We start from the raw sequence: 8,386 nt of genomic DNA on the forward strand, positions 1-8,386 counted from the left end.
TGACACCTTCGCTCCTAGGCAGGCTCCCAGCCTGAAACCGGCACCGAGGCCGCGACCCACTGGTCCCCCTTCAGCAGCCTGTGCCCCGCCCCTGCTCGGGCTGTGCCGCACGCAGGGCTTCTCCCCCTGCCCTCCGGAAGGGGTGGCCAGCCCTGGGTTCCCTTTCCCGCTGAGGAGAGGCTGAGACCTTTCATCTCCCTGCCCTTGCCCTCCGGAGGGCAGGGCCGTAGCAATAAAGAACGTGGCCCCCTCCGAACATATGTCTGGGCGGGGCCCCTTACAATGCAGAAACTGGAATGCGGTATTTATTTTGCCACTTTTAGGGGCCCCCTTCCTTGCGGGGCCCCCTCCGGTCGGAGGGTACGGAGGGCGCTCGCTACGCCTCTGCCGGAGGGAGACCACCCAACCCCATGTTACAGGCTTTCCCGGAGACAGTTCATCCCTCTCTCCAGGCTGTGCCCCCCTCCATCCCATGGTCTACACAACACCCAATAATTACATCATAAGGTTTTGTCACCAAGCCCAAGGTCTCTGATGGTGCCCCCAGCCTTGAGCGGCCATCAGAAACTAAATAAGGCAATCCCATGTTCTGCCCCCCAGGGTAAGAAGGTGTTCTAGGGGCACAGGGTTCTGTCTGATCAGGTCGCAGAAGGTCCTATCCTACAGGGCCAAAACACGCCTTGCATAGAGATCCACCCCTCTCTCTGAATGTGCCTGACATCACAACAACCTTTTCTCCAAGAGTTTGCAGGCACCCCATTGTCTCAACAGTCCATGTCCAGGTTTCTGTCTAGTAGTCACAGGGCTCCATTTCCAGGTCTCAGTATTTTCTGCACACTCAGGCTTCCATGTTTTGGTTTGATCTGACTTCATCACTCAGTATGTTCAACCCACTTGCATTCCTGGGTCTTTAAATGTGCCAATCACTTGCACGGCTCCAATCTTGTGTCTTGGCTTGTGCTACACATAAGGTTCTATTCCCAGGTCTTGACCAGGTTGTCATTTCTGGGTCTCAGCATATTGTTCACTTCCAGATTTCCAGGTCTTGACCCAGCCCACACATTCCAGGGTTCTAGTTCCAGTACCTGGTCTGTTCTGTGCATGAGCTGTTTCCAACTCTCATCACATGGTGCATGGTGACAATGTTGCATGCTGAGGTCTCTGAATCCATCACCTACTTCCAAAATTCTTATCCTTAGTCTTGACCTACCTGCTCACAGCATACCATTCCTAGCTCTTATTATGTGCCACTACCACAGTTCAAATTAGAGTGAAAAACTGGGTCTCAGAACAAGTTGCTTTTTTGCAGAGTCTCATTCCTGGGCCCTTGTGCATGGTGTGTGTAGAGTTCCATTGGTAGTTTTGGCGTACTTGCCCTGTTCATAAGGTTCTATTTTCAGATCTCACACAGAGTTCCTTTACTGAGTCTCCAATGGCCCACCCATGTTTGGAATTTAAGTCTTGAGTCTCTGAACATGCTGTCTAGTCAGAATTCTATTCCCAGGTCTCTATACATGCATTGCAGCCGTGAGGTTCCAGTAAGAGGTTGCTATACTTACAATATATAGCTTTTAATTCCTTTTGAATTGGTACTACATGCTGATCACAAAGTTCTGTTACGTGATCTCAGCCTGTGCTGTATAGTTCCACAACATACTGTACCATTTTCAGATCTTCAAACATTTTGCCCACTAAGCTGCCATCATGAATTCCTTCTTTTCTTGTGGCTAGGGTTCCATTCTTAGAGCTCAACATAAAAGTCTTCAAATGGTGCTATTACACTAAGTCTTACAAGTTGCTTTTCTTAGGGTGTGAGCAACATATAGTCTTTGAAGAAATGCCATATTTTTTTTAGTTGTGGGGGTACAGGTTCTTTCTAGAAACTGCCGTAAACAGCAAGGGAGTTTGCTCTCCACCTTAATCTCTCTAGCTAGAGTCAACACCAGGAGTAGAGTTGCTTCCTGGGAATTGGGCATTGGGATTTGGGCTGAGATTTTTGAAAGAGGGATTTGCCTGTGTGGCACTTCTGACCACCTCTGTTGAAGGATTTGTGTATATAGTGTAAGTAAAACAAGTTACACTAAGAAAATACCCAGACTCCGTATCACTGATTTCTCTTCCGACAACAAACTGAACGCTCTAAGGTCTCAACATTACAACCACTTGGCAGAGGGGTGACAACATGTTTGCACAGTCGTTCTCCCTGATGTCTCTGAGCATTCCTTCCACTTGCAAGTTCCATTCCCCAGCTTTGACCCACCATGCTCATTCATAGGGTTTCATTCCTGAGAGCCTTTGTCAATTTCAGTGTGAATTACACAGTTTATGCATTTTCCCAAAGCATAATATTTTCACTACAATCAATGAGTTGTTATTGCTGGTGGAAAAAGAATGGGCAGCTTTGACATTTTGGAAAAATAAATACAGAAGCACTTTTAGCTTGTGAAGTTGCATGTTCTATTTAAAACATAACATAGAGTCCCTCTCTGTTGTGCTCCTATCAAAGCCAAATGCTGTAGTGTTCATGAGACTGCTTCAACCTATTTAAATGTGACATTTTTCTAGTGAAGTTTATGGGAGCCCTTGCCACTCTGGTAAAAGAAAAGTGAAACATCTGATAAATTATTTCATTTTCTATTTTCTAATGGAACCTCTAACTATGGAGTATCATATATTGTTACACATGCCACTTGCCCTTGAAACTGTGAATAAGAAACTGCCAGGTTTTCTAGAGACTCCTGTGGACTGAATTTCCCAGGCTTCTGGCCTAGGTAAAGTTTCTTTCAGGACACCATCCACCTTCCTGGGCTGTTTCTGCCACCAACCATGGCTACCTTCATGTCCCTCTCCCAGTGGTTACTCAAGCCTTTCTCAGAGTTTCTTCCATTTCCCCAGTGGTTTCATGCTACAACCATCCAGGTGCTTCCTTTGTTCCCACAGCCTCATGCTGCCTGATATTTCATGTTCATACACGTCTCCTCTCAGCCTTCCCATCCTCATTATACCGGTATTTCTTCCCTTTCAGCATCCTCCCCAACCCCCAACTTGACTGTCCCTTACTGCCCCCTGTGATGGTTCTCAGGGCATTGAGGGCTGTAAATCACCTTGCTACATCTTGCCTCTAGTGTGAGAGAGTCTTGCCTGTGCCTAGTTGGGTGTCAGTTCCCTAACACCACCAGCCTCTCAAGCACTCTCCTCTGGGCTATGCCAGCCTTGTCTTTGCCTTGCAAAGTAGTGGCATCACAGTCCCCGAGTCCCTTTGAATCATTTCCCTGTGATTTCCAGCCCCTGACACTGACTACTCACAGAAATCTCAGAACCTCTGCCCCAAAGGAGCAGTGTGCCCAAGTTTGCTAGTTTTACCTTAAACTACCGCTCTTTTATAACACACAGCACTTGTGAGCACTTATAATAAAACAAAAATAGATTTATTTAAGAAAGATTGGAGAGTTACCTAGAAACAAGAGGTAGTGGCAGAAACAAATGGTTATTATACAAAATAAATAATAAAATGCAAACTTATGTCTACAGTTATTGATAGTTACCTTTTCTATCTAAAGTGCAGTCTGTTGCAGAGCTGGCTGGCTTCACAGGAACCAGGATCTAGTTTTTCATGAGAATGTCTCTACTTCCCACGATGTCTCTTCAGTCAAAGAATCCAAATAATCTGTTATACTGAAACCATGTTTTGTCTTTATTCATAGACAGGGCAAATCTCTGTCAGTTGTAATGTTCCTTTTTTACCTCCAAGTGGTTTTGATTGTTTGCAGTTCTCTCTGGTGGTTTTCTATTGATGGTCTTGGGGAGCAGCAAGGCTAGACAATTGAGCCTTCCATTACATCACTTGCTAAACAGGTAGGGGTTACAATTCCCTCCTGTGTGAATGGTCCATCACCAAGACATATTGTCCACTGGTGACTAACTTTTAGTCCAAGAATCTAAAGCATACTTTTAATATAGATACATTTTTCCTTAAATATTGCCTGTACATACATCTCACCATGATTACGAGTCTTGATAAGTTACAAACTTTCTGTGGATACCTCACATGCTACTCTTTATAAATATCCTGCAAGGCATGTGTTTGATGTAGTGAGTTTGTCAGGTCTGAGGTGAAAGTTATTTGCAAAGAACAGGGGACCCTTTGTCAGGAAACCTCAGCCGACCCCCAGCCTAAAAATATTCTGGTTCAGTACAATTCTTGTTTTTATGAGCGATACTAATATATGTTATTCATTATGGGTTGGACTGGCAGCACCAACGTTTAATTGTTTGGGCTGAAATTTTCCATGGTAGGTGTCTGCCTCAGGCTGATTTTTTTCTTTTTCTTTGAAAATTTCAGCCATTTCTGAAAACAAGACTAGGAAAAAATATGTTGTTTTGCCCATGTTAAAAATACTAAAGACTTTTTCTGTGAAAAGTTCTAGAATCCTTGTGCTTTGGAGCAGGTTCTTGAAATTTGGCAGTGGGTAACCGTTGTGTCAGGTATGTGCATTTTGCTATCCTGCTGAAAATCCACCTAAATTTGGCCATGTTATAAGCCTTTGTAAACTCACAGTTTGCACATACTTAATAGAAACTTGTTACAGATTAACGGCTAACATTTCCAAATATACCATCCTCACTGATCATGTCTGAGCCTCTCACAGCTCCTAGTGCTGGCCAGACTGCACATGCACCGTTCCCATAGAGTGGTGGGGACTTTCCCTAATAGCTGCTCCAGAATGTGGTGCTAGGCACCAGAACTGAGAGCAAGGAGCTTGTCTCTCTTGTGCGCTCAGTCACCCCACTGCTGGCACCCAGGACACTGGAAAGAGGAAGCTGTCTGATTTGAACACAGAGGGGACAAAAGTCAGACTGTGGGGAGGGAAAGGAGTAGAATAGGATAAGGATTCTGGTGAGACCTGGGACTGGAGGAAGATAAACTGTGACTGGGAAGTGGAGTGGGAGACTGACTGGGAGCCAAAGGGAGGGAAGGCAAGAACTGGTTGGAGGAGAAGGGAAGTTTGGAACTGGTTGGGTGAGGGGACTGGGAGCTCATAAGGGAAATGGGGTGGGGGACTGGAAGCCAGTTGGCTGAGGGTGGGGAATGCTGAGCTCACTGAGATCAGAGGAGGATTAGGGGGACATTGGGACTGACTGATGAAGGAATCTGACTAGGTCCTGGAAAGGAATGGAGGTAAAGGGGAGGAAAGAAAGTTCTGACAAGGAGCTGGGTTGCAGAGGAAGAACTGGCACTGGCTGGGAAAAGAGACTGGGACAAGGAGGCACGTAAGGTGTGTGGGAGTGACTGAGATTGGATGAGAGTGACTGGGAAACAGTATGGTGGGAGGGAACAGACTGATCAGATGAGAAACTGGGAGGGGGAGAAATTGGGGCTGGGTGGGCAAGGAGACGGGGAGTGGTTGGAGGAGGGGGAGACACAGTGATTTGAGGGGAGATGGGACTCAGATAGCAAGCCCGGAGGAGGAGACTAAGACTGGCTAGGCAAGGAGACTGGGACTGGAATGAGAAGCCAAAGGAGTCGCAATTGAGATGGGCTTGGCAAGGAAAATGGGACTGGGAAAAAGAGCTGGGGAGCTGGAGGGGAAGAGGCAGGCATTAGACAGGGAGAGTCCAGTGGATGACACAGAGGGGGATCAAGGGTCAGGGGAACAAGCAGACAAGTCTGTGCTCATTAGAGAAAACTCTCCTATGGAACCTGGGCAGGAACCCAAGATTTTTGAGTTTCACCATTCCTCTGTGAAATATTTGTGAAACACATTGGCAAAAGTATGGGTTTCTCCCTTGCAAATAATCCAGATCTTAACCCAAATTGTAAACTAGAGAGCTTCAAAATTTGGGAAATTGTGACACTGACAGACTGGTCAACTTGTGTGGGACCCATAACAACTTAACAGGAGGCATTGAAATGTAATCAAGACAATCTACATTTATGTGCATTTCAAAGAAGTGTACTGGACTTGAATCTTTAACATGTTTGCTGGTAGTGTTAGCGAATCAAGAGTGAATGCTAATTGCATTTGTCTCTGTTTGTTAAACTTCTAACAAGATATAGGCAATGTGATCTAATCAGCTTGTAGATGCTAAAATATTATTCCTGTCTTTTAATGATTCATTACTGTATTCTATTGACTCAAAGATGTAAGATACTGTAGGAATTAATAATGTTATTTACATGTCTTTAATTTAATTGTCTAAGTCATAATAAACTGCCTTGATAGTTTGAATTGTTAATTGCCATTTGTTAATTAATACAACTAGTTACCTGTGTTTGCATAGGAAACAGAATATTAGCTTCAAAGAAGCAATATACATTACCTATTCTTCATTGGAGGAAGGCCCTGCTGTGACAATTGCTGGCAAGAGGCTATCAGCCTGCTAGAGAACTATAAAGAAAGCTTCAGGCCTGATCTTTTTTATCTCAGATCTGCTTAAATTTTAACAGGGAAATTCTAAGCCCTAAGACTGAGGTCTCCAGGTTTACTCTGGATCCACCCTGGAATTTTCATGGAAGGATTTGAACCAACTCTGTGGCCTCCGGGAGCTATCCCACAGTGCTTCATTGTGACCGCTCTGGACAGCACTCTCAACTCAGATGCACTGGCCAGGTAGACAGGAAAAGCCCCGCGAATGTTTGAATTTCATTTCCTGTTTGCTGAGCGTGGAGAGCACAGGTGACCACGCAGAGCTCATCAGCACAGGTAACTGTGATGGAGTCCCAGGATCGCAAAAGAGCTCCAGCATGGACAGAACGGGAGGTACGGGATCTGCTCGCCATATGGGGAGATGAATCAGTGCTGGCTGAACTCCGAAGCAGTAAACGAAATGGCAAAATATTAGAAAAGGTCTCCAAGGCCATGAAGGACAGAGGCCATAACAGGGACGCACAGCAGTGCCGCGTGAAAATTAAGGAGCTAAGGCAAGCCTACCGCAAAGCCAGAGAGGCAAACGGAAGGTCCGGGGCTGAGCCGCAAACATGCCGCTTCTACGCGGAGCTGCATGCCATTCTAGGGGGTGCAGCCACCACTACCCCAACCGTGTGCTATGAGTCCCTCACTGGAGAAACACACAGGGAAGCGGGTTCGGGGTACGAGGAAGATGAGGATGAAGATAATGTAAATAGCTCACAGCAGCAAGGAAGCAGAGAAACCGGTTTCCCCAACAGCCAGGATATGTTTATCACCCTGGACCTGGAACCAGTAACCCCCGAACTCACCCAAGACCCTGTGGGCACACAGGGGACCTCTGGTGAGTGTACCTTTGTAAATATTACACATGGTTTAAAAGCAAGCGTGTTTAATGATTAATTTGCCCTGGCAATCGCGGCCAGTACAGCTACTGGAAAAGTCTGTTAACGTGTATGGGGATGGAGCGGAAATCCTCCAGGGACATCTCCAGAAAGCTCCCAAAGCCTTTGCAAAAGGTTTCTGGGGAGGGCTGCCTTATCCCGTCCGCCATAGTAGGACACTTTACCACGCCAGGCCAGTAGCACGTAGTCTGGAATCATTGCATAACAAAGCATGGCAGCGTATGGTCCTGGTGTTTGCTGGCATGCAGACAACATCCATTCCTTATCTCTCTTTGTTATCCTCAGGAGAGTGATATCATTCACGGTCACTTGGTTGAAATGGGGTGATTTTATTAAGGGGGCATTCAGAGGTGCCCGTTCCTGCTCGGCTGAACAGAAATGTTCCCCACTGTTAGCCACGCGGTCGGAGGGGGGGGGGAGGAAGGGATCATCCCAGAGAATTGTGTGTGTGTGTGTGTGGGAGGGGGGTAATTGGGTTTGTGCTGCATGTTAACCCGGAAACCCCAGCCCCTCCTTTTACATTGCAAACCCATTTTAAATGGCCAACCCAACGGGTGCTTGGTATGGTTAATCAGAGCAGTACTGTTTGAAACCATCCCCACATGTTAAGAAGGTTAAAAAAGCCAAAAGACTGTGTCTTACCATGGCTGCCTGCAAGCTGAAATCTGTGGCCTGGCACTGCGTGAGTGATCTCTCACACCAAACCGGCAGGCCCTCAATATAAGAAGAAAAATGCGACCTTGTAATGAAAGCACATGTGCTGTGTAATGTGAACAGCAAAATTTAACGTGAAAGAGTGTACCCATTGTTCTCTAAAATGTGTCTTTTTTAACCACCTCTCCCTTCTCCACCAGCTGCAAATCTTTCTCCTTCACAGAGGCTAGTGAAGATTCGAAACCGAAAGCGAAGGATGCGTGATGAAATGTTTACAGAACTACAGACTGCCTCCCATGCTGACAGAGCAGAGCAGAATGCGTGGAGGCAGTCAATGACTGATTATAGAAAAGCCCAATATGAGCGAGAGCAGAGGTGGCGTGCTGAATCGCGGGCTGAAGATGAGAGGTGGCGTCAGCT

This window comes from Terrapene carolina, unplaced genomic scaffold (assembly GCF_002925995.2).
Source record: "Terrapene carolina triunguis isolate 2854851 unplaced genomic scaffold, T_m_triunguis-2.0 Scaffold42, whole genome shotgun sequence".
NCBI classification, from domain to species: Eukaryota; Metazoa; Chordata; order Testudines; family Emydidae; genus Terrapene; species Terrapene triunguis.